We start from the raw sequence: 27,113 nt of genomic DNA, 5'->3' as shown, positions 1-27,113 counted from the left end.
TTGGTCTTGGGGTGCCTTGGCTGATCCTTTCACTCTCCACAGTAATGAAGTGTTATTTGGAATTGTGAGCTAAAATAAACAACCTCCTTTGTGGTAGTTTGAATGAGAATAGCCCATAGGCTCATGTATTTAAATACTTGGTCCCAATTGGTGGAACTTTTCAGGAAGGATTAGGAGGTATGGCCTTGCTAGAGGATGTGTTGCCGGGTGGACTTTAAGGTTTCAAAGACTCATGGTATTCCCAGTTAGCTCTCTCTGCCTCATGCTTATAGATGGATATACAAGCTCTCAGCTACTACTCCAGCACCATGCCTGCCTGCCTGCTGCCATGCTCCCTGTCATGTTGATCATCATTCTAGCTCTCTGGAGCTGTGAACCTAAATGAAATTTCTTTTCTAAGCTGCCTTCGTCTGGTGTATTGTCACAGCAATTGAAACACCTTTCTCCCTGAACTGTTTTTGTCAGGGTGTTTTATCAAAGAAACAGAACTAGGATGGTAGTCATTCTGAACCTTCCAGCTGTCCACTCAGCCCTGGGAGTGCTCCTGAGGAAGAGGCTGGAGACACTGGCTAGCTTATCACCACTGTGATTCTGGGGGTTCCTTAGGACTTCTGCCTCCACTTGCTTCCTCCCCAACCTGTGATGGCTCATTTTGACAACTTGAAAGAGTTCTAATTATGTCAAGACAAACCTCTGTACATGTCTGGGGGGGAGTTCTTAAATTAGGTTAATTGAGATGGCAAGGCCCACTGTGAGTGTGGGCAGCACAATCCCCATGGGCTGGAGTCCTGAGCCATCCTTGCTTCCCTTGTAGGATCCCTTCCCTAACAACCTGGAGTTAGATAGGTCTTCTTTGGCCTTGAGTGGCACTGGGGTCTCCATCTCACCCACTGTGGCAGCTTGGGAGGGATAATCCATCGGACCAAATTTATTGACCTCCAGTCTCCTAGGATATAATAAATCCACATGACACTGCCCTTCCGTTGACCCACAGGAGAGAAGAGTGGCTGCATGTACATCTGCACAGCAAGCCTCTGTCACCTACTGAGCCCAGGCCCCACGCTCTGAAAGCCAACATAGATAAATGTTTTTCTTCAAAAAGAAAAGAGTCTAGGATGACAGAGATCATACATGTGAAGGTCCTGGGAGAGTCAGTCCTCCTGTTAGGTGCCAGTCAAAAGACCTAGAACTTTACTTCCTGGTTTCACAAACTGTGGATTATGAGAGAAAGATTCATCCTTAGTTCTCCCTCCCTTCCTTTCTCTTTTTTGGTTTCATGCACCCTCCATTAATCAGGGTTCTCTAAATGTGTGTGTGTGTGTGTGTGTGTGTGTATGTGTGTGTGTGTGTGTGTGTGTGTGTGTGTGTGTGTGTGTGTGTGTGTTCATTCTACCAGACTCTGAGGATAAGGATAAGGAATGCCCAGCTACTTATATAAAATATATGTATGGGAATTAGTAGAGCCATTTCCAGGGTAGTCCAACAATAGCTATCTCCTGACAGAAAGGCCAAGGATGTGGTAGTTGTTCAGTGCACAAGGCTCAGCAGTTGCTGTCTGGTGCTGGAGTCCTGGGGGATTCCTAGAGAGCTGCTGGTCTTCAGTCTAAGTTGGAAGTCAGTTCTAGTACCAGGGAAGAAATGCCTTAGCAGCAGCATAGGTAAAGTTGGGAGAGTGAGAACAAGCAGGCAAAAAGCAAGAGCTTCCTTATTCCATGTCCTTTTATATGGGATGCCACCAGAACATGTGGCCCAGATTTATGGTCTTCCCATCTCAAATGACCCAATTAAAAAAAAAAAAAAAAAAAGAATCCCTCACAGGCATGCCCAGCTGCTTGGGTTTTAGTTGGTTCCAGATGCAGTTAACAACCAAGATTAGTTATTGTACACCTCAAGCTTCCCTCAAACTCTCTACATAGCCAAAGATGACTTTGAGCTTTGAACTCATTATGTACTCAAAAACAGCCTTGAACTTCTGATCCTCTTGCCTCTCAAGTGCTAGAAATGGCATGCATTCACCACCATGGTTGATTACAGTGCTGCAGTTGAAACCCAGGACTGTATGCATGTTTGAAAGTACCCTATTAGCTAGAGAATCTGTTCTTTGCCACCCTGTGTAAAGAAGCCTCAGGAGACCCTGCTCAAGTTCTGTGATGTACTGATGCCAGGCTCTGCCCCTGCCCCTTCTAAACACTGCATTAGTCATCTTTATGCTGCTGTGACAAAAGACTTCAGAAAATGAACTTAAAAGCGTGAAGAGGTATCTTGATTCCATTTCAGAGGATGGAAAGGATGAAGAGGTCACTTTGCTTTGTTGCTTGGGGCTGTGGTGAGGCAGAAAAGCATGGTGAGGAGCAAAGCTGCTCAGTTTAGGGCCGTCGGGGAGGAGAAAGGGAGGGAGAAGTTGCAAAAGGAGCCTGAGAATAAGGTATCATCCCCAAGAGACAGGGGGTGGTGGCACTTGATGCCTATAATCCTAGCACTTGGAAAATGAAAGCAGGAATATCAGTTCAAGAGCAACAGGGCAGCCTTGGCTACATAGCAAGTTTATTGGCTTATTTAAAAAGCATGAGTGAGGGGTTGTGAGCAGGAGCATGGGTGACCCCAAAGCAGACACACTGGAAAATCTTCACCTAACATGGATGATGGCTTCCTCATAGTTAAACTACATGGATCAAGCTATCCTCAACTAATCTACCCCATCCTATATACTCTAGCACCTCCTGCCACACAATGCCATTTGTCATTAGGGCAGAACTGCATACAGATCACTGGAAGGAGCAGCTGAAAACTTTTGCAAGCCAGCTAATCTAATGACTATGGTGGCTGTTTTGCTTGAATAATGAATGGGAACAGGATGGATGAATTGAGTATAAGTGTGTGTGTGTGTGTGTGTGTGTGTGTGTGTGTGTGTGTGTGTGTGTGTTGTGTAATTCCAGGTCTTGGGAGGCAGAAGAGGGAACGTGGCTAATTAGAGGCTAGCCTGGCCTATCTGACAAGTTCCAGGCCAACCTAGGCTACATAGTGAGACATCTCCAAATATCACAAGGAAATTTTTTAAATGAAGGGTTGGGGCTGGAAGATGGCTTGGCAGTTAAGAGCTCATACTGCTCTTACAAAGGACCCAAATTTGATTCCCAGCTTCCAAGTCAGGCAGCTCATAACCACCTGTAACTTCAGCTTCAGGGGGATCCAGCACCTTTGGTCTTTGTGGACACCTGCACTCATGTGCACATATCCTATCCCCATACATACACATAACAGATAATAAAAATAAAATTTTACAAGGGAAGAAATAACTCAGTTGGCAAAATGCTTGCCATACGAGCATGAGGGTCTATGTTCTATCTCTAGAACCCATATAAAAAGTCAGGCATGGGGGTCAGTAATAGAGAGACAGTGATAGGCAGATCCTTGGGGCTCAGTCGCTAGCCACCCTAACCTATTCAGTGAACCCCAGGGCCCATAAGAGATCATGCTTCAATAAATAAGGTGTATGGCAACTTTTGATCTCTGGTCTCCATGTGTACACGTATGCATGGGCACCTTCATATACACAAGAACACAAAAAGAAGAGTTGGGTACAAAATAACACAGAAATCCGAAAGAGAAAGTGATAGTGAGGTCCTATTGTATAATAGTTGGCTGGACTCTGAGAAAGTGGTAGTGGCCCCTTCTACAGAGTGAGTCCCCCGATGTGGGGAAGGTGAAAGTGTGGTTTATTGATTTATGGTCTACTCAGGAGTAGCCAAGGATAAATGGGGTCACTGTCCTTAAAATTCAGGGCAACATGGGTCACTTTGTGATCCAGGAAACAAAAGTTGTGGGGCTTTGCCAATCTTTTTTTTTGTTGTTGTTGTTGTTGTTTTGTTTTTTCAAGGCAGGGTTTCTCTGTGTAGCTTTGGTGCCTGTCCTGGATCTCACTCTGTAGACCAGGCTGGCCTCGAACTCACAGAGATTTGCTTGGCTCTGCCTCCCGAGTGCTGGGATTAAAGGCATGTGCCACTACTGCCTGGCAAGGGCTTTGCCAATCTTGACCCCAAAGAGATAAAATGTCCATGACAGTGCTTGATGAAGAAACATTGGAATGGGTATTAGGGGTTGGGTCCAGAGGGACTACTGTAGAATTAAATTCTCCAAGGTGGCTCAGTGACCTAGGTTTACCTTCAAGCTGAAATAATATTTTCCTATTACATTTATTTATTGGGTGTTCATATAAGGAGATATGAGGACAATTTGCCCAAGCCAGTTCTCTCCTTCCACCAAGTGGGTTCAAGGGATAGAGCTCAGGTGGTCGGGCTTGGCAGCAAGCACTTTTCTCTGATGAGCTGTCAGCAGCTCTTCACACTTACACTTTTAAAAATCTTGGTGTGCATGCATGTTTAAGTGTGGAAGTCAGATGACAACCTTGGATGTTGGTCCTCCCTTCTCACCTTGTTGAGACAGGGTCCCTTGTAGCTTGAGTTTTCCTGCCTGGCCCACAGTCAAGGCAAATCTCTCTCACCTGCCAGTCCCACAGCCACTCAGACCCAACCAAGTAAACACAGAGACTTATATTGGTTACAAACTGTATGGCCGTGGCAGGCTTCTTGCTAACTGTTCTTACAGTTTAAATTAATTCATTTCCATAAATCTATCCCTTGCCACATGGCTCGTGGCTTACCAGGATCTTCACATGCAGCTTGTCATGGTGGCGGCTGGCAGTGTCTCTCTGACTCAGCCTTCCACTTCCCAGCTTTATTCTCCTCCTTGCCCCGCCTATACTTCCTGCCTAGCCAATGACCAATCAGTGTTTTATTGATTAATCAGCAACACATTTGCCATACATCCCACAGCAGTCCCTTGTTCATTGCTGCAGATAGCAAGTATGAGTTACTTTTCTGTGGCTATAATATAATATTATGACCAAAAGCAACTTATAAAGTTGACTTTGGCTTATAGTTTGAGAGGGCGAGGTGTCCATGAAGATGGGAAGGCACAGTCGCAAAAGCAGAAGTTGGGAGTCGACGGCTCTGCTTCTCCAAAGTTCCAGAACCTCCCCAAACATCACCACTGGGACTGAGTGTTCAAATACATGAGCCCATTGGGGGCACACTTCTCATGCAAAACCCTACATTAGGCCCAAGAGCTTTGAGAGTTTGTCGTCTGCCTGCCCTGTCAGTGTGGAAGTGCAGGATTACAGACATGCACTGTTGCGCCCAGTTCTAAACTCAGGTCCTCACACTCCCATTTTACTGGATGAGCCATCCCCCCCACCCCCCTTCCCGCCTTCTTGAAGATTCCAATTAGCCTGCTCACATATGGAGTTCCACAAGTAGTTCAGAGAGAATGGCATCTCTGTATCTGGTTGCTGCCTTCTACCTATAGACTGGTCAGTCACCAAGACACATAGAATTGGCCTCCTCTCCACACACACCATCACCCCTTTGCCTCCCTCATTTTTTTTGAAGGGATACATACTTCTTTTTAATGTACAAATGTGGAATTAGTGGATACAGACCACTAATTACAACCGTGTTTTAAATCATATAGCTTTAGAATGCTTGTTTTTGTTTTTTTAACATGATTTTTCATTGATTCTTTGGGAATTTCACATCATGCACCCAAATCCCACTCATTTCCCAGTCCCTCCACATATGGCCCTCACTCATCACTGTAATGTCCCCCACAAAAGAAAATTTAAAAAAATATTAATTAAAAGCAAAACAAACAAAACACCACTTTGCTCCTGTCTTTCCCACCTCTCCAACACCTCTGCATTCATCTTATTGTTATGGACCTCTGGCCCCTGGTACACCATCAATACTGGACACTGACCAAAACTCCTCTCAGATATCCTGCTGTTGTCTGGAGTCATGGAGATCCCACAGCTATGGTTCCACAGGACGAGTCCCTTCACGTACTCCAGCAGGTCACAGATGGGGTAGATGTTGAAAGGGCCAACTCAAAGCCTTGAATACGGCCTGGGTGGTAGCTGATTTGGTGAATCTGGGCCCCTGGGACCTCTCCCCACCCCTACCCCTGCCCAGCAAGGGGCAGAGTCAGTTTTCCTATGCCCATGCCATCAGGCCTCTCTCCCACACCTGTGCTGAGGGGCAGGGCCATCTCTTAAGTGTGGGGCCAGCTCTCCCATGAGGGGTGGATCCATTCTTGTGCTGCAGTGGCCAGCAAGGGGCAGGACCAGCTCTCCCAGGGCCACTGAAGGGTGACGCTGGCTCAGCACAGCCCTCAGATTTCAACATGCATGGTTCCTATGGCCCCCTGTGGTAACATGGGCCATGGAAATCAACACAAACCCCAGCTGCAGCAGGACCATGGACCGAGACATGTCCTTGGCAACAGCTCAGGCCCAGAAGTAACCAGGGCCCTGGTGGCAGCATGGCCCTAAGACACCAACATGGTCTCAGGTGGTTGACCAGACCCCACTATCCGCATGGCCCTTGGTAGTAACAGGAGCCATGGACACCAACTCAGTCAGACCCTGGCTGCCGTAGGGCCACGGACTCAGACACAGGCCTTGGCAGCAGCTCAGGCTCAGAAGTCACCATGGCCCTGGGTGGCAACACAGGCCACCCAGATCAGTATGGCCCCAGCAGCACAGCCCTCAGACACCAACGTGGCCAAGGGTGGCAGCCCAGACCCTGGGCATCCACGTGGCCCCTTGGTAGCAACACAGGCCATGGAGACCCCAGACATGGTCTATGGCAGCAGCCTGGGCCCAGATGTCACTATATGGCCCTAGGTGGCAGCCCAGGCCACTCAGATTGGTATGACCCTCAGGCACCAACATGGCCTCAGACAGCAGCCCAGACCCAGGGCACAGCCTTCAGTGGTAACTGAAGCCACGGAGATCAACACAGACCCTGCCTCCCCTCATTTTTAAAAATTATATGTGTGTTTGTTGACACACATGAAATCATAGAAAAATTCCTTTACTCCCACTTTACGTGGGCTCCAGGGATCAACCTCGGGCTGTCCGGCACCTTTATCTGCTAAGTCCTCTTGCTTAACCACCACTCCCCCTATTCTGACACCCATGTCTAGTTTGCACAGTCCCTGCTCCCACCCTCCCTCCTCTTTAGGCAAAATTTTCTGCTTGACACGTTTTACTTTTCCTAGGTCACTTTGATAAAACACTTCAACTAAGAACAATTGGGAGGGGACTGGAGAGATGGCTCAGAGGTTAAGAGCACCGATTGCTCTTCCAGAGGTCCTGAGTTCAATTCCCAGCACCCACATGGTGGCTCAAAACCATCTGTATACAGAAGAGATCTGGCACTCTCTTCTGTATACATAATAAATAAATCTTTAAAAAAAATTGGGAGAAGAAAGGATTTATTTTCCGTATACTTCCAGATGGAAGCCAAGGCAGAAACTGAAGCAGAAACCATGGAGGGCCACTGATGTCTGCAATCATTAGTTAAGAAAATCTCTCACAGCCAGTGGCCACAGGCCATTCTTTTGCTGAGACTCCCTCCTTCCAAGGGGACTCTAGCTTGTGTCAAGCTGATAATAAAAACTAGGGATAGAACGTTGGTCTTTTTTGGCAAGCTAGTAAGTCACCCTCCTCTCTGGGTCTGGGCCAGCTTTTCTTTACAAGGCAGATCCCAAGAGACAACCTCAAAACTCCAGTTGCTGCTTAAGGCTTATTTTCAGGCTCATATTCTGCTCTCTTGCACAGCACAAGTGCACCTGCATGAATGGTACTGACCACAGTAGGCTGGACTCTCCTACATTAATTATGAATCAAAAAAATACCACACAGACATGCCCAAAGGCTAATCTGATAGAGGTAATTCTTCAGTTGAGGCTGTCTCCCAGGTGTGTTATCACTGACAACCAAGATTAGCCTTCACAACTGTTTTCCTTACTGGGGTTGGGCATGGTAATACTTGTCTGTGGTCTCAGCTCCAAGAAGGGAGCAGGATCAGCATTCAAAGTCACCCATATGACAGAGACTTTGATACAGTCTGGGATACAGAGACCCTGTCTCCAAACAAGTTAACAGCCCTTTTTAAATATTTTTCATTTATGTGTACATGTTTTTGTGCGTGTATGTACATGTGTGTAGGTGCCCTTGGAGGCCAGAAGAGAGCATCAGATACCTGGGTGCTGGGATCTGAACTGTGATGATTGAGCACTACTCGCGCTTAACTGCTAAGCCATCTCTCCAAAACCGCCCCCTCCAGTTATTTCTGTATGGAGGTGTGTCGGATGCCTTAGTTGATCTTCACCTTTTTTGACGCACGTCTCTCACTAAACCTGGAGCTTACCCAAGAGGCTACCCTAGTGGGCCAGTGAGTCCAGGTTGCTCCCTGACTCAGCCTCTCCATGTAGCACAGTATCTTTTTTACATAGGTGCTGGAGGAGGATCTGAGCTCAGGTCCTCATGTTCTTATGACAAACTATTTACCAACAGAACCATCCTCCTAGTCCAACTCTCTTATTTTACAATTTTTTTTCTCAGCCAAAAGGCAATGTTTAAGTTTTAATCTGGTTGGGTTTTTTTGTTTGTTTGTTTAATTCTTGAAGAGAGTTTCATGTAGTCCAGGCTGGCCTCAAACTGGCCAACTAGCCCAGAATGACCTTAAGTTCCTGATCCTCCCACCTCTACCTCCCAAGAGCCAGGATTATGGGCTTGCACCACTGTAGCTAGAGTTTTCCTGCCTTGCCCACAGTCACGACAAATCTTTGTCACCCGCCAGACCCACAGCCATCAGACCCAACCAAGTAAACACAGAGACTTATATTGCTTCAAACTGTATGGCCGTGGTAGGCTTCTTGCTAACTGTTCTTATAGCTTAAATTAATCCATTTCCACAAATCTATACCCTGCCTCGTGGCTCGTGGCTTACCGGCATCTTCACATGCTGCTTGTCCTGGCGGCGGCTGGCAGTGACTCCTTCTGCCTTCCTGTTCTTTTTTTTCTCCTCTCTGTTAGTCCCGCCTATACTTCTTGCCTAGCCATTGGCCAATCAATGTTTTATTTATTGACCAATCAGAGTAACACATTTGCCATACAGAACATCCCACAGCACACCACCATTCCTGGTTGACAAAATTTTTTCAGATAATCATTTTTTATTAGTTTATGGAGACTGAAATTTACATTTCATGTAATTTTCAATTAATAAATTACAACTAAACAATAAATTCAATAGGTCTTTATTATCTTACAACAATAATCAACAAAACATTAGAAATCTCAAATTATGTATTATCAGCCTGTTTATAGCAGTTTCCTCTCAGATTAACTTTCCATTTTGGAGGGAAACAAGACATTGGACATGCTATGGGGAGGCGAATCATTCCATCCTACAGGTAAGATCCTTAAGCTCAGGAAGTAAACAACTCAAGGGTTTCAGAAAGTCCTTCAAACTGACCAGGTTACTAAACCCTTTCTTCCCCAAGCACATGCTTTATGGACTGCTGAGACACTCTCAGCCCAACTTAAGCTGTCTGGAAGAAGCAGAGACCTACCTCTCTACCTAGAAGACGGGCAGTCTCCAGTCTGCTGAACTGCGTGCAGGTAGTCTACTCCAGGTTTTCAGGGTTTTCTTGAGTTGTCACCCATGTGGAGGTGGGCTTTTTGGTGATCCAGCTGACTGAGCCATTCCTGCTCCTGTAAGTAAACACAATAAAACTTGCCGGTTTACCAAGTTGGACTTTGGTGGTGTCTTCTTTCTGGTCTGTTGTTAGTTCCCTATCTAGGATAAGTAGAAATTTGTTAATGTCTGACCCCCAGAAACAGTGTCATACAACAGGCTAAAATCAAGGTGCCAGCAGGGCTGATCCCTTCTGCAGGCTCTAGACAGTATTGGTGTCTGCCTTTTCTGGCTTCTGTGCCCTTGGTCCAAAGCTCAGTCCACTTCTTCAGGGCTGGCAGCAGAGCTTCTGCCAGTCTTTCTGATCCCTGCTCTTTAGCCTCCCTTTTAGGAGGTACTGTGGTGACTGTCATAGATGGGGACATGACTCCTCCCACATTCTCTCAGACCCCAACTGTGGCAGCAGACCAAGTTCTATATCCCTGAAGAACTCAGCCAAGCATGGGTAGAGCAAGCCAGGTTTTCAGTTTATTATTCAGGTTAAAAAGCAAATGCAGGGTTAAGGTGCTTACTGCCCAATCTGAGGATTCCAGTTTGATCCCAAGGACACACGTTAGGAGAGAACTGACTCCCCTGAGTTGTCCTCTGAGTTCAACACATGCACTGTGGCACACATACACATAAATAAATTTAAATTTTTAAAAAGCAGAAGCAAAATAATCTCCTCTGAATGGAGGGTCGACCAAGCCAGGCACCAGCAACAGAAGGCACCTAGAATCTGACTGACAGCTCTGGGTTGAACATTTCTCCTCCCCTGGCCCACCACTGGGACAGTCTTTGTCTTTCAGGAACAGGAAAGAGGGTTTCTTAGAAGCTGCACATGCCCACAATTCAGTCTCTAACCATCAGAGGAGGCATGGATATGCTGAAGGTGTTAACTACTCGCACACAGCTGCTGAGCTTATTAGGAGAAAAAGCAAAGGTACCTTGTGTGTGCTCCTAGGCGAGGGTGTGGCCTCTATGGAGTCAGCTGGAACTTCCAAGACAGGCTTGTTTTTCTAGAGCTGCCCCTCTCTTTCTGGTTGGCTACCTAATACCAGCTGTAAACTTTCTTATTCCCTGTATTCCAGCATGTGTATATGTGCACATGCATGTGGAGGCCATCAATATTGGGTGGGCATCTTCCTCAATCACTCTCAACCTTGTTTTTTTGTTTTTGAGACAGAGTCTCACTGTGTATCCCTGGCTGGCCTGGAACTCCCTTTGTATACCAGGCTACCACTGAACTTAAGAGATCCGTTTGCTTCTTCCTCTGGACTGATGAAGTCACTTTCCCAACTGAGCCATCTCCACAGTCCCTTATGGTTTGGTACTAAATGTTCCCCTGCCCCGGCCAGCGGGGTGTCAACGGGGGTGACCCACCTGCGGGAGAGAATGAGAGGGACGGGGGAGACACGAAAGGACGACAGCAAGACAGTGTGTTCTGATCAAGCTGCAAATTTTATTCTCCTCAACAAGGCTTATATAGCATGAGAGGGGGCAGGAAGGAGAGAAGGGGTGCACGACGTGCCGTACGTGCAGGTGAAGAAAGCCATGCAGGTGAAGGACTACGTGCAAGTCGTGAGGCTGCTAGGTGGTAAGGTCAGGGCCCATTGTTCTGTTGCTATGCTACCTGACCTGCCTGACCTGTTCTTTATCTTTGGGGGCATCTGGTTTAGGGAAGGGGCTTGTTCTCTGGCCTAGCTAGTACTTTTCCCTGGTCCATGTTTGGTTCCTGACATTCCCCCAAAGTTCCTATCTTCAGAACAAAATGGACCATGGGGGCTCTGACTTCATCAGTGGTTCATCCATTGATAGGTTCACAGCTGAATGAACCATGAGAAGGAGATGGGGCTGTCCTAGGAGGTAGGATCTAGATGGAAGAAGCAGGTCACTGGGGTTAGATATCTTGTGCCTGCTTCTTTGTTCTCAATCTCTCCCCCTCCTGGCTGCCAGGAGCTGGGCAGCTGAGCTACAATTCATGCTTTCCACTATGATCTTCTGCCCCATCCAAGGCCAGAAGCAATGGAGCCAAGTGACTATGGACCGAAACCACTGAAAGCCAAGAGCCGAAATAAGCCTTTCTTCTATATAAAGTGTTCATCTCAGGCATTTGTCAGTGACAGAACACTAACACAGATATCCACAGCAAACATTTGAGGCTTTGTGGGCCTATGTTCTCTGTTCCTAGGGTAGCTACACGACTTACAAAAACGTAGGATCTGGAGTTGAACAGATGGCTTAGTGGTTAAGAGAGCTTGCTGCTCCTGCAGAAGCCCAGAGTTCAGTTCCTAGCACCCACACCAGGTGGCCTTACAACCACTTACAACCCCAGCTCCAGTGGACACCCTCTTCTGGCCTCAAACACCTGCACACATATGCAAATTCACACATACAAACTCACTTACATTTTTTGTTTGTCTGTTTCTGTTTTGTTTTTCAAGCCATGGTTTCTTTATGTAGCCCTGGCTATCCTGGGACTAGCCCTATAGACCAGGCTAGCCTCACAAAGATCTGCTTGCTTCTGCCTCTAAGTACTGGGGTTAAAGGCATGTGCTACCACCCAGTTCACCTTCAAAAAAATTCTTAAAAAATGAATGTAAAGCTTACTCTTACCCAGTCTTCAGAATCATGATATAACTTCTCCAATTTCTTCTCTGTGACCCTTCGAAGCCAGCAACTGGCACCTCTTCAGTGTCCTCTTGCCATCCTCTCCACTCACTCACTACCTGAATTCCTGGTGTGGAATGACCTTCCTGGATAGGTGTGTGCTTTCCCTCATTTTCATATGTGTGTGTACATGTATATGTATACATGTTTGTGTGAATGGGCTCACGTATGTGCAGGTACAATGTGCATATGCATGAGGAGGCCAAAGTTGATGCTGGGAACCATTCATAATAGCTATTCCCTTTTATTCATTGAGACAGGTCTCTCAATCAAACCAGAGCTCACTAGCTTGCTTTAGGGATTCTGTCTCCACTTTCCAAGGCTGGAATTACAGAGGGCCACACACCAGCCAGTTGGCATTTATGCGGGTCCATAGGAATTCGCTGGCTGCTCCTTACCTATCGGTAGCTCAGGAAGTCAAGAGACTGGACAGGTGAGAACCATAAGCAGGTATCATCTTCAAGGTATACCCTTACTCCCCAGCAACCTATTTCTTCCCGATAGGCTGACTCCAAAAACTGTGCCTCCTGCTGGAAACCATGTGTTTTAACATAACCCGTACTTCTTAGGTGCTGCCTACACATAGTGACTTCCTTACAAAGTATTCAGTGTGGTGGTATTTGTAATCTAAAAAAATAAAGCTTGTTTGAAGATCAGAGGACAGCACCAGCCAGAGTTAAACATAGAGGTCAGGCAATGGTGGCACACACCTTTAATCCTAGCACTCGGGAGGTCCATCTAATCTCTGAGTTCAAGGCCACACTGGGCTACATGAGAATGATCCAGTCTAGGAGAGAAACAGAGCCAGGCACTGGTGGCACACACCTTTAACCCCAGTATTTGGGAAGCACACACACCATTAATCCCAGCACTAAGAAGGTTGAGATAGAAAGTGAAATGGCTGAGCAGAGAAAGGCATATAAGGTGTGAGGAGACAAGAACTAGAGACCCTTTTGGCTGAGGGCTCAGAGGCACTCAGTCTGAGAATTTGGGTAGATAGGATCAGCTGAAGAGTTGGCGAGGTGAGAAGTGGCTGCGGCTTCTTTCTTCTGATCTTTCGGTATGTACCCCAATATCTGGCTCTGGGTTTTTATTATAAGACCATTTAGGCCAGGCGGTAGTGGCACACGCCTTTAATCCAGCACTTGGGAGGCAGAGCCAGGCAGATCTGTGAGTTCAAGGCCAGCCTAGTCTACAGAGCGAGATCCAGGACAGGCACCAAAACTACACAAAGAAACCCTGTCCCCAAAAAACCAAAACCAAACCAAAACAAAACAAAACAAAACAAAAAACAAACAAAAAGACCATTTAGGATTTGTGCAAAATTCAGTACAGTGCTGGAGATACAGCTCAGTGGAACAGAACTTGCTCAACATGCATGAGGCCTTCGGTTCAGTCCCCATATCATATAAACCAAACAGAAACAAGAACAAAGCAAAAGAAAATGAAGGAAGGGAAAGGGTAATTATGCTGGAGAAACTGGTAAGTATCACCAGCAATGAAGGTGGACATCAAAATACAGACACTGCTCAGGAAGGGTGAGAGGCTGGGTTCAGTGGTAAGGCACTTGCTGTGATAGCTGTTCTTGGTGTCAACTTGGCTAACATCTAGAATGAACTAAAATCCAGAAATGGAGGGCATACCTGTGAGAGAATTTTTGCTTGATTTAAAGTAGGTCAATCTACTTCTAGTCCGAACCTTTGAGGTAGGAAGACACATACCTTTGATCCAGATCTTGAAGCAGAAAGACACATGTCTTTAATTTGGATCGAGGTGGGAAGACACACCTTTAATCTGGACCACACCTGATGGAAGCCTATACAAGGACATGGAAGATGGAAGCTTTTGCTCTTTGCCTGCTTGCTCTTACCTTGATAGCAAGTGCATCCCTTTACAGGCATTAGAGCCTACCTCTTCAGGATTCCAGGGTCTACTGAAGACCAACCGAGACATCCAGCCTCTCAGACTGAACAACTTCTGGATTCTTAGACTTTCCGTTTATGGCCTGCCATTGTTGGATTAGTTGAACCATAGCCTGTAAGTGATTCTAATAAATTCTTTATACACAAAAGACTCATTCTATAGTTCTGCTACTCTAGAGAACCCTGACTAACAACTTAGCACACTGAAATAATCCTTCTGTACACTGTGAATATATGTTACTCTCATTTTTAAAAAAGAACTGACTGGCATATGCCGGACAGCCAAACTGAGAATGCTAGGAGGAAGAAGGGCAGAGAGTGGAGTCGCCAGGAGACAAGGAGGGAGCAAGATATGCTGGAGGACAGGTAAAGTCACAAGCCACGTGGCAATACATAGATTAATAGAAATAGGTTAATTTAAGTTCTAAGAGCTAGTTAGTAATAAGCCTGAGCTATCAACCGAGCATCTACAAGTAATATTAAGTGATTATTTGGGAGCAGCTGCTGCACAGGAAAACTCCTCCTACACATATCTACATACACACATAAATATAATTAAAAATTCAGATATTCAGTTAACTAGCTACTGTCAAGTGCCCAACATCAAGTTTCAATAGGGAAGTGTTGATAGGGGACACATTAATTTTTGTGTGCAAGTATAGTGTATGTCCACATGTGTGCACACAGGTAGAGGCCAGAAGAGGGCAATGGATATCTTACTCTCTATCATGGGTAACTTATTTCTTTCTTTGAGGCAGTCTCCCCTGTACCTTGAGCTATATCGGCAGCCAGCAAGCCCCATCAATCCCCCCACCTCTGCCTCCCATAACATGTGGTTACACACATACAGTGGCTGTGTATGTGTGCACCAGGTTCTAGACTCAGGTCCTCATGCTTGCACAACAAACCTCTTACCTACTAAGCTATCTTCCAGGCCCCATACCCAAAATTTCTACATGGTCTACACGGCAACACTAAACAATAAAGAATGTAATTTTGTTATGGAATAGTCCCTTTGTACACTGTGAAGATTTGTAGCTTTGATGGTTTAATAAACAAGTTGACTGGCCAATAGCTGAACAGAATAAGGTTATGCGGGAAAGCCAAACTGAGAACGCTGGGAAGGAGAAGGGCAGAGGAGTCAGGAGTCACCAGCCAGACACAGAGGGAGCAGGAGATAAACGTGCCATGCTAATAAAGGTACTGCCATGCGGCAGAGCATAAATAAAGAATATGGGTTAACTTAAAATGTAAGAGTTAGTTAGACTTCTAAGCCTGAGCTATTGGCCAAGCATTTATAATTTATATTAAGTCTCCGAGTCAGTTATTTGGGAAGTGGCTAATGGTTAATTGGGAGCAGGCAGGACAGGAAAACTCTACCTACATAATTTTTCTCAACTCCTCTGATTCTTCTTCATAGTCCATCTCCCTGACTACCCTCTTTGAACCGCTATCCCTACCTTCCTGTACCCTTTTAAAAACTACTTCAAATGGAACTCACTTGATTTCTCTTCTGTTTCCTCCTACAACAGCTCATGGTCTGATGGTAACGTGGGACTTCTGAGTTCTTGAAATGCAATTGGTCCAATTTGATATGTAAAATACACACTAGATTTCAAACGCAAAAGGAAGGAAAAAACAGAATGTAAAAAATCTCACAACATTTAAAAAAATTTTTTTTTCCAAAATAGGGTTTTTTTCTGTGTAGACCTGGCGGGCCTAGAAGTAGCTCTGTAGACTAGGCTGGCCTGGAACTCACAGAGAACTGCCTGCCTCTGTCCCCACAGTGCTGGGATAAAAGCCCTAGCTGTCCTGGAATGCACTTTGTAGACAAGGCTGGCCTCAAACTCAGAGATACCCCTGCCTCTGTCTCCTAAGTGCTAGAACTAAAGGTGTGTGCCGCCACCACCTGGCAGATCATGTAACTTTTAACTTTGATTATATGTTGAAATATTTTAGACATAGTTGGTTAAATAAAATTATTAAAATATCTGTTTTTTACATTTAAAAAAAGATACTGTGTGTGCCAGGTGTGAATATGAAAGTCAGAGGACAACCTGCAGGAGTCAGTTCTCTCCTCCCACCCTGTGGGTTCTAGAGCTTGAACTCAGGTGGTGCCTCACTCTGTTGAGATATCTTTACCTCTGTAAAACAACTAATGACTTACTTTTTTTGAAATAGGGTCACATGTAGCTGAGGCTGGTCTTGAAATGTGCTATATAGTTAAGGATGCACTTTTTTTTTTTTTTTTTTTTCTTTTTCCGGAGCTGAGGACCGAGCCCAGGGCCTTGTGCTTGCTAGGCAAGTGCTCTACCACTGAGCTAAATCCCTAACCCCAACAATTTTTGTTTGTTTGTTTGTTTGTTTTTTCAAGACAGGGTTTCTCTGTGTCATTTTGGTGCCTGTCCTGGATCTCGCTCTGGAGACCAGGCTGGCCTTGAACTCACAGAGATCCACCTGGCTCTGCCTCCCGAGTGCTGGGATTATAGGTATGTGCCACCACCGCCTGGCCTAGGATGCACTTTTTTTAAAGAAAGGTTTTATTTATGTATGTGTGAGTCTGAGTGTGGATTTGTGTACATGAATGCAGTGCCCTTAGAGGACAGAAGAGAGTGTTATATCTCTTGGAAGCAGAGTTACAGGCAGTTATGAGTCAATAGATGTGGTTGGTTGCTGGGAATTGAATCCTTGTCCTCTGCAAGAGTAGTAACTGTTCTTAACGGCTGTGCCACCTTTCTATCCTGCCCATGAACTTTTGATCTTTCAACTTTATTGATCTCCCGAGTTCTTGGATTACGGGATGCAATGCCTGGGTTTGAATGCTATCTGGTACAGGAGATCAAACACAGAACTTTATGTCTGCTAGGCAAACACTCAACCCCTGAGCTACATCATGTCCTTTTTTCTTTTCAGCTTTTCTTTTGTGAATCTCCTTGAATGTGCTAGCAAAGTACTTTACCACTAAATTACATGGCCCATAAGTTAATAAACATGTTTCTCATACATAATATTAACATTTTAAGTTGCCATATAGCTGACAATTTTGTGTCTTCCTTAAATTTTTACTGTGTAGAGCTGGTTAGGAATGTCACAGGGCTTGTAGAATTGGCTCAGCTGACACTGGCCAACTCAACTCAACTGTTGAGTGTGACAACCTGAGTTCAACCCCCAGACCCCACATGATGAAGGAGAGAACTGACTCCTGCAAGCTTTCCTTTGATTTCTACATACATGTTCATACAAACATATAAATACAGGATATATTAAAATACAATATTTTCAAATTCCATAGAACTATCTTTAAAAGGTCATATAGCCAGTTGTGGTGTTGCAGGACTGTAATCCTAGAATTTGAGAGATGGAAGCAGAAGGATCATTTCACCGACCTGGACCACATGAGACCCTGTCTCAAAAACATACGCATCACCTTTAAACCCAGCACTCAGGAAGCAAAGGTAGGCAGATCTCTGTGAGGTAAAGTCAGTCTGGTCTATAATTCCAAGCCAAGACTATTTAGGAAGACCTTGACTAAAAGAAAACAACAAACACGCTAAAAAAAAAAAAAAAAAAGACAGAATTTTTTTAAATCATGCAATTTACATGTACTTTTCTGATAGCACTATCCAAGAACAGCAGCCACCGAAGGGACAGGCAGTTGTTTTCTGATCACTGCCTAGCTGGCACATAGCATGCATTTAAAATTTCAAAAGAAGAGGAGCTGGAAAGATAGCTCAGTAATTAAGAGCACTGGCTGCCCTTCCAGGGGACCCGGGTTCGGTTCCCAGCACTCACAAGGCAGCTAACAACCGTCTACAACTCCAGTTCCAGAGGATCCAACATTCTTTTTGACCTCCGTAAGCACTGCACGCATGTGGTGCACACAGGCCGAAACCCATCCATACACATTAAAAAAAAAAATCTTAAAAGCAAAAAATTTTCAACGTTAGAGCCTCTGGGAATGCCATGGTGACCACATCTCTTAATTCATTTCACTAGATAAGAAAACTGAAGCCAGGCGAAGTGACGTCAGCCGGTGCTCAACCGCAGGCAGGCAGAGCGGAAACGTGGGTCGGGAGCGGGATTCGAACCAGAGATCCTACCCTCCTAGCCTGGGCTCCCGATGACCATACTTCTTACTTCGGGCGGAGGCGACTGCACAGCCCGTCAGGTGAAGACCAGATGGTGTGAGTTCCACAAAGAGAGTCACTCCTCGGCCTCCGTGTCCAGTCGGCGCCTGTGGCGGGCCATGGCCCTGCTAGCCCCCTCCACCGCCATGGCCCGCCACTCGGCGCCTCCACCGGCCGCTTTAGCTGGCTGGCGGCGCTGACAGGAAGTCCTGCCTCCGCCGCACACACCAGAGCACCGCGACAGCCATATCAACCAATGAGCGCCGTCTCGTCAAAGACGCCGACCAATAGGCGAGCGCGCTGAGTAGGGGGCGTGTCTGGCCGCGGGGCCGGGGAGCGGGTCGTGCGCGCTGAGGAGGAGCCGCCGCCGTCGCCGTCGCCGCTCTGCCGCCGCCACCACCGCTACCGAGGCCGTGCGGAGCCGTTATCGCCGCGCCGCCCGCCCCGGAGCAGAGCCCCGGGCCTTCCCGCCCGTGTTCAGGTGAGGCCGGGTGGCTTCGGCGACTTCCGAAAGAGTAGGCCGCGCTAGGGCCTGAGCTCGCCTAGTCCCGCGGGCGCCCGCCGGGCCTGCACTGGCCGAAGGCCCCAGGCCGCGCAAGGCCTGGGTGCGGAGGCGCGCGTGTGGGCCGTGGCTAGGCGAAGGGAAACCGACTCGGTTTGATCCAGGTCGGCGACAAGCCTCCTCCGGGCCAGATTCCTCTCTGGGCTCCCGCGAGAGAGGCGGGAGAAGGACACGGCGTGGGCACGCGCTTTGGGGGGCCGGGCTCCGAGGCTTTGGGGGGCCCTGCATAGTCGGTCTCGGAAGCCCGGTGATCCGGGGGCGGAAGAGAGGAGCGAGGGCCTTGGGCGCCCAAAGGTCACGGCCCACGGACTCGCGCTCTCGGGAAATCTCACAGATTTCTTTTGTGGCCGATTTTCAGGATACACCGCGACGGATAGTGAGGTCCTTTTAGAAAGTGTGCAAACCTTTCTTCTGTATGTATGGAAGTCCTAGAAAATAAAAGGGAAAAAATTTTTGGTCGCCATCTCTAACAAAGCTGTTCTCTGGACGTTTGCATTTGTAAAATAATGTGTAAATATAGAAAATATAATTGCACGCCGTTGAACAATGGGTAGTGAAGGAGAGTCTTCCTTATCTGTTGTCTTGTGCTGCTAAAGCATATCAAAATGGGTTTTGACGCCTACTATGTGCAGGGCAGGTGGAGAACTTTTTTTTTGCATGGGACAGAGCTTCTATTATCGAAAATGTTCATGTGAGATACCGATGGCCAGTGCTTTAGAAGGAGCAAAATGGTAGGGAAAGCTTTTCTAACCACCTTGCTGCAGACAGTTAAGGTCAGATAATGGTTGGTTGTGGGGGCCTGGCTGCCCTGTGCATTGTAGGAAGTTGGATGGCATGCCTGGCTTCTCTGCCCACTAAGTATTAGCATCTCTGCCTCCCACTTCTCCCAGTTGTGAGGACCAAAAATAAATTCAAGTGTTGCTAGGGGTCTTTCTCGCGCTCCCCACCACCAAACACACACACACAGGTGAGAAATCCTTAAATAGTCTTTCTGGAAAAGTTCTTCTAGCCCTGTCTCTGATGTTCTGTGGGAAGTTCCTAAGATTTTGAGTGAGCTGTGTTGAATTGCCTGTAGAGTAGTAGGGTGAAAATATTGTGAAGATGTGAGAGGAAAACCCCAGTATTATCGTGCATGCCATACATGGAATACATGATGTTACAAATAGAATTTATCAACAGTGTACCGTGTGTTAATACTTTACAGGCGTGTCTCTAACCCCTAAGATAGGTGTTAGAATATCCATTTTAGAGAAGAAAGTGGAGCTTAGGATAGTCTCATGGCCAGTGCAGGATTTGAATGGCAGGTCCGAGATACCCCAATGTATTACCACTGAACATGTATGTACAAAACTGCTGAGAGCTGGTTTTTAAAATGCTTGGGGCTGGAGAGGTGGCTCTGCAGACAAGAGCTCACAACCATCTCTAACTCCAGGTCCAAGGGATCCCATGCCGCCTTCTGGCCTTGCGGGCACCAAGCACACATGTGGTTCCCATACTTACAAACAAAACACACATAAATCTAAAAAATTTTTTAATGCTGTGACTTCAAGGTCTGTGAAGAAGCTGAGAGAAATAGGCAGTGTTTCTGTTAGCACTGGTTTGAGGGAAACAGATTTGGATGTGTTCAGGAATAGGTCACCGTGCAACAGAAAGGGAGAGATTGAAGAACATACTTTTTCCTGTGCTTACTCAGTTCTTCCCATACTTACTGCTTCTCTTCTCTCTGCCTTTGCACATCAGCCTTTTGACTTTTGAAGATGCAGATCTGATCATGTTTCTCCTGTCTTGGGGGGTGGGAGGTTGTGCTGGGCTATTCGAATGGCTCTAAAGATTTAAATCAGAAGCCCTTAGCTTGGGGTGACCCCCTACCCCCTCTGACCCTGTCTGCTCTTTCCTTGGAAGAAGATCTCCTTCTCATGCTGTGTGGCCTGGTTCAGAGCACAAACACCACTTGAAGCTGCCTGCAACTGCCAAGGCTTCTCCACCTCCTCCAGAATCAACTGTTCCCTGGTTTGTGTTCCTATCTCATTCAGTGTGTTCAATCTAGTTAAATGCTGAATGGTGAGAGTGAGATGCAGTGCCAGCCTTTTGCCCCTAGGTGGCAGTAGTTCACAGTGGTCCTGGTTCTAAGAGAAGACCTAAGAAAATTGGCCAACAAGAGGGAAATGAGCTTTTGCACCCCTTCCCCCAAGCTGTGTTCTACTCTGGAGAGACCATGTTGTATATGACCCGTGTGTAGGTGATTTCAGCCTGGCTTGTGAGCAGTAGTACCAACTGATGTGGAAGCAGAGGAAAAGGAACTGTTAACGCAAGCCCAAGAGACCTCAGAATGTTCCTTGTAGTTGTTGAGGCAAAAGGACTGGAAGGAAGTAGCTAGGTAAAAGACCAGTGGAAAAGGCTCTTCAAGAACTTGGTGGGTAGAGGAGGTGGGACCATCCATTTGTTGAGGAAACCATGCAGGGTATGGAACTTTCTGGGAAAGTAGAATGGAGTAGCAGGTTTGTTGGGAAGAGAGCTCAGATATTATGAGGGCCCTCTCCAGATCCATGTTAATTGACAGAGGGAGTCACATTCGCACAGGAGGAACTGACTGGCAGCCAGAAAACCAGTTAGGTGCTTTCCTTCGAGTAGGAAAAATTGCTAATATGACCCAGAACATTAGCTGTAGAGACAGGGAGCATTGAGACACAATTAGAGGATCAAAAGTCACATGACTTGAAATTTGGGACATGAGAAAGAGCATTGGTAGCTGATCCTGCCCAACACTTGAGTGCCACAAAGATGAGTGGCCACAGAGAACTTAAGAAGGGTTTAATGTATGACTGGAGACAAGAAAGCAAGCACATGGCTGAAGCAGGATGCAGGAAATAGGATGGTACAGAATATCCATGTCCACATGTGTGGGGGCTCACTGTAGTGCTCAGTGGTTTATACCCACCTTTCTATCCTCAAGAAAGGTAGTGTAAATTGCCAGTACCTATTCTCTATCACTGGGAAAAAATGACCTTTTCAGGGTTGAGGATGTAGGTCAGTTGCTAGAGTGCTTGCCTTGCATTCATGAAGCCCTGCTTTTAATACCCAGTGCCACATAACCCAGGAATAGTGTCTCGTGCCTGTAATCTCTGTGCTCAGGAGTTAGGAGCAGATATTGCCTATCTATGGGGGTTGAGGCTATCCTGGACTACACTGAAACTGTCCCAAAAAGAAAGTCAACCTGATTTGAGAAGAGGCCTCATTGTATTATGAGACATAATATAAAAAAGAGGGTTGGTTTTTACGTACAGTATATTGAATGGAATGATTATTGGTTACTGAAGATTGTTTTTATTCAAGCAGATTGCAATAAAAGAGGAACAGGGAGGGCTATCCAGGATCAGCAAATGGCCACATTAAGAGAAAAGGAAGACACCAAAAAGCTACCAGGCCTGAGTTTGCCAGACCAAGAGAGTCAGTCAGGAGGGTAAATGTGGACCTAAAACTAGAAAATTATGCTGGAGTCAGGTGGTAGCAGGATTCTGGTCCTTGTCAAGGGGACTCCAGAAGATTGCTTAAATGGGGAAAGAAGAGTACCATCTAGTTCAGAGGCTAACATCCTGATCTGTTGTGGTTGGGATTGCTACTGTTTTGTGTTCCCTGTGTCTGGTGCATTGCTGGCATTCCACTCATGCCTAGGGAAGAAAAAGTTAATGGGGAGCTTGGAAGTGACTAGGTCCAGCCACCCATCAAAGAAACCTTTATGCCACAGGAAGGATTGACAAGAGATAATAGTGCACAGCAACTCGGTGGCAAGGCTGATGTCACCATGGACAGAGGCCTGGAGACATTGCAAGAGGAGTCTTTTAGAGGGAAAGGTTAAACTGGGTTTAGAGACAGGTTTAGGAGTTGGTCTAGGCAAGAGGAGACAGGGACCTGATTGAGAAGGCAGAAAGGAGGGAGTTAGAGATGTCTTCAGGTGTTACTCTGGCAGAACTTGCAGCTTCATTTGTTAGAGGGAATAGAAAGAGATGACTTGGAGGACAGGTGTGGTTCTTCTACTGCAGGAAGTCAGGCAAGGTGAGGGAAAGGTTTGGAGAGGAATGAGACAGGAGACAGATTGGGGAATCACATACCTTGGTTTCAGGAGAAAGGGTACCTACATTTATCAGCTGACAGCTGGTGTGTAGTAGTTGGTAACATCCACAGTGAGAAAATGAAGTGATTAACTCCCACTGTCTTTTGGTTGTTGCTGATGGATTCATTTTGGAAATGGGGTAGAACCATGGACTTTCGTGTCTTACTGTGTTACTGTGCTTGTCTGTGCAAGAGCTTCACCAGCTCCAAGTCTCTGGTACTTTAGCAGGACTCTGGAGCTGGCCAAGTCCCTAGGGCCTATAAAGCACTTGGACTGGGCAGCGTGCTCACTACGCCTGACATACTGGCTAGAGTTGCCCCAGCCAAGTGGCCTTCCCTTTCTTGGATGTGAAAAGGGGCCATTAAGGGGCAGTCATAATTGGGTCAAGTAGCACCTTCAGTTTTTTCTGGCAACAGAGCATTTCCTGGGTGATTTGTTCCCCCCACCCTCACCCCCCACCTTGAAGACTCAAGAGTTTTATATCTAGAAAGAACTTCAGGAATAATTGAGAGGCTGGAGAGATGGCTCAGCAGTTAAGAACACTTGCTGCTCTTGCAAAGGACTTGGGTTCTGTTCCCAGCATGCACATGATGACTCACAAACAACTGTAACTCCAGTTCCAGGGAGTGTGACATCCTCTTTTGACCTCCATGGGCACATATGCAGACAAAACACTCATACACATAAAATAAAATCTTTTAAAAAAAAAAAAGAAATATTTGAGTTTAAGCCTCATTAGAAGTGTGTAGTAGTGCTGGTCAGGCCTGATGAAGAGTGACTGTTTGGCTCCAATCTAGCACTCGTCCTTTACAAAGGCCTACTCCACCATTGGAAAGTTTGGCTCTCATGTATGCCTCATGGATACTGTCCTTACTAATAGCACCACCCAGTACATGTGCTGCCGATGGGAACACCGTGGTGGATGGCACACAGCACAACTATAAGATAGTTTGAAATGTGCAATCGGATCAAAAACCCCAACATCCTTTTAAACAAGGTTTCTCTTTGGTATATCCAGTTACTTGAAATGGTTCTAAATAACAGGAAAATCATTTTGTCACACTTGAAGTTTGCATTTTTTGCTCCTTGCAGTAGATGCTTATTCTTTGGGGTGGTGCTCATTAATGATGATCTTGAGAAAGTAAGATACTATTTGTATGTGCCTGAGTGATAGGATTGTTGCCTAGCATGTTCAAGACCCCAGGTTCTGTCCTTACCACTTCAAAGAGGGTGGGAGGGAGGGAGGGAACATGAAAATGCCATTATGAAACCCATTGTATTATATGCTAACTTAAAAAAATTATTTTAGGGGTTGGAGAGATGGTTCAGCTGTTAAACATGTGTTCTGCTCTTGCTGAGGACCTGAGTTTGCACACAGTATTCCACATTAGACAATTTACAACCACCAGTAACTCCAGTTCCAGGGGATCCAACACCTCTGGTCTCCTCAGGCACCACCTATATGCTCACATGTACGTAGCCATATGTAGACACATAAACTTAATTAATAAATAAATCTTAAATTACTTTTAAAAGGAAGAAACTGAATAGGTTCATAAAATGTCAGGACAGCCTCTGACTGCTGTTCTTTACCATTAAAGAAATACTCCAGACATGCAATGTCCTAGGTGGAGTCTGAAAGCCAGTAACCCTTTCCACTATGTAACACACCAGGGTTGTCTGGAACCCTGAATTTGGGGGCTCTTAGATAGCAGTGGTCTATCCTTACATGGTAGGGGAAATGCCATGATCAAAAGGTCATTTTCCCAGGATGAGGCTCATCCATTGCCCTTGGGATGTGTTAACCCCTATGAATTTCCCCCAAATGCTAAAAACTTGACTGCATAATTTGTGGTAGTTAGGACTTTGTATGTATGTATGTATGTATGTATGTATGTATGTATGTATAACCTTGGCTCTCAAAGTCTGTGCTATATTTATGTTATTTATTTTGGTGTGGGGCACATACCAAGTTCAAAGCACAACTTTATGGAATTTGTTTTTTCCACTTTTATATGTGTTACGGGCATCAAACTCAGATTATCAGACTAGCATAGTAAACTCTTCACCTGTTGAACCATCTTCCCAGCCAATATCTCACTCTTGATAGTGGTGAAAAGTAAATAATTTTAAGTCAGTGATTGAGGAAGTAATAAAGACTATGTCAGTTGTGGAGAGGAATTGAAAAATGAAGTAGCCTGTTATCCTGCATAGGACAAAGCCAGGTGAGGAACACAGACTGGAAAACGCAGTGGGGCACCATCACAGAGGTCCTGGAGCACTACTATGTAGTGACAACTCAAGGACAAACCCTGTCACTTATTAACAGCCTAACTGACCATGAGCAAAATAGTGACCTCTGAGCTTTAGTGGGTGATGACAGGGAAAGCCTGGAAGTGAAGGGAGTTGACTTAGAGTAAGCAGGAGGTGGCAGTGGCTTGATAGTGGTCATTGATAATTGGATAGTAGTCACAAGACCTATTAATGTTAGAGCTTGTGAGCACAGGACCAGTTGGACCCAGGTTGGGCCACACAGATTTGGAAAGGGTCAAGGGAGGTGTCCTGGAAGATTGAGTGAAGTAGCCTCTGAAGTACCATGAAACTGACTCCATTATTGCTAGTTGACTACAGACTGCAAGGAGTGTTTAGCCCTGACTGCCCATGACCATGCTGTGGAGCAGTATGGCAAGTTCTTTGTTTAAATCTAAATTTAGTTTTTAATTTGCATTATAGAAAATTTTACTCATCTTTTTGTAGGATTGTTTGAAGAGTTTGTTTGTTTGTTTGTTTGTTTTATTTTGAGAAAGGGTCTGAGTAGTTCAGCTTGACCTTCAAACTTGCTATATATCTGAGGATTACTTTGAATTTCTGAACTCGTGCCTCTACCTCCCAAGTATTGGGATTAGAGTTATCTACCACCACTCCCGTGTGGGGCTGGGGCTGGGGCCCAGGGCCTCATGCATGCTAGGCAAAAATTCTACCAACTGAGCTGCATCCTACCTAGCCCCATTGTTTGAGGCTTGTTGTGTTGGTTTGGTTTAAAGGGTCTCACTTTGTAACCCTGCTTGGCCTAGAAGTATGTGGACCAGGCTGGTCTCATGCTCACAGAAATCTACCTGCCTGTGCTTCTTGAGTGCTGGGCTTAAAAGGCATATGCTGCCACATCCCTCAGTGTGACCATCAAAGGACAACTTTGTAGAATTGGTCCTCCCCTGTCCACTTTTATGTGGATTTGAGAGATCAAACTCGGGTCTCCAGGCTTGCATAGCAAGCATCTTTTTTCATTGAGCTATCTTGCAGGCCCTGAACTTTATCATCTCCATCATTATAGCAGAAATTCCTATCATCCAAGAACAAAAATATTCCCTCTTGTTGCCCTTAGGTAGTCAGTTCTTCCTGGCTTCACCTGGCAACCACAGATCTCTTTGAGGAATATTATTAGACTTGCAATGGGGTTACACTGTAATATGAAGAAAAATTAAGACAAAATATCCATATGCTCAACCTATTGAACCCTGTAGCCCATCTACTATAGTGGTTTGCTATCTCATGTTTGTGAGGTGGCTGGGAACTGTTACTGTATAACATCATAAGACTGTCATATCACATTATTAGAAAAAGATCTTAATTTTGAAGCACAATTTCTATAGAATGCCATTGCTTCTGAACCTTCAAAAAGTTGTGTTTCTAGACTTGGTGACACACACCTATAATATTAGTAATTAGAGTCAGAAGCCTGGGGCTGGAGAGATGGCTCAGTGCTTTAGAGCATGCAATGTTCTTACAGAGAACTCAAATTTGATTCCCAGAACCCATATGGTGACTCAATCATCCTAACTCCAGATCCAATGCCCTCTGACCTCTGAGGGCACCAAGCACACATGTTGCACATGTAGACAGACAGACAGACAGACATACAAGCAAGCAAAACATTCGTATTTTTGAAATTTATTTATTTTAAGTCATGAGTTAAGTTAGTGGGTCAGCCTGGGCAACATACTGGTCCTGTTGCAAACACCATGGGGAAAAGTTTTAAGATGAATCATCCTTAGTTTGGTTGAGGCTGTCTATAGTTTGATCCTTTCCAGAATGTCCTAAAATGGAATCGCCCAAGAGGTAGTTTTTTTAGTCTGCCTCTCC

At 45.7% G+C, this 27,113-nt stretch overlaps 1 protein-coding gene, 1 long non-coding RNA gene and 1 other non-coding gene across 3 annotated transcripts in view; 2 read left to right on the top strand and 1 right to left on the bottom strand.

Annotated features, from left to right (window-relative positions):
* Positions 1-9,146: 9,146 nt before the first annotated feature.
* On the bottom strand, positions 9,147-18,501 carry LOC131898506 (uncharacterized). Its single transcript, XR_009375948.1, has 3 exons — positions 18,311-18,501; positions 15,675-15,781; positions 9,147-9,619 (listed from the first exon to the last, which is right to left on the bottom strand). It is a non-coding gene; the product is annotated as an uncharacterized LOC131898506 (long non-coding RNA).
* A 114-nt stretch (positions 18,502-18,615) lies between these two features.
* The window catches only part of Elavl1 (ELAV like RNA binding protein 1), a 44,707-nt gene continuing 36,209 nt past the window's right edge, over positions 18,616-27,113 (top strand). The window contains exon 1 of the mRNA XM_059249703.1: positions 18,616-18,781. The gene's annotated coding sequence lies outside the window, so the exon portion shown is untranslated. The remainder of the gene's footprint in view (positions 18,782-27,113) is intronic.
* Positions 24,695-24,857, top strand: LOC131898723 (U1 spliceosomal RNA). The gene has a single exon (XR_009376025.1). It is a non-coding gene; the product is annotated as a U1 spliceosomal RNA (small nuclear RNA).

The sequence above is a fragment of the Peromyscus eremicus genome, chromosome 23 (assembly GCF_949786415.1).
Source record: "Peromyscus eremicus chromosome 23, PerEre_H2_v1, whole genome shotgun sequence".
NCBI classification, from domain to species: Eukaryota; Metazoa; Chordata; class Mammalia; order Rodentia; family Cricetidae; genus Peromyscus; species Peromyscus eremicus.
Note: the sequence above shows the minus strand (reverse complement) of the source record. Positions and strands in the feature narration are given on the sequence as shown.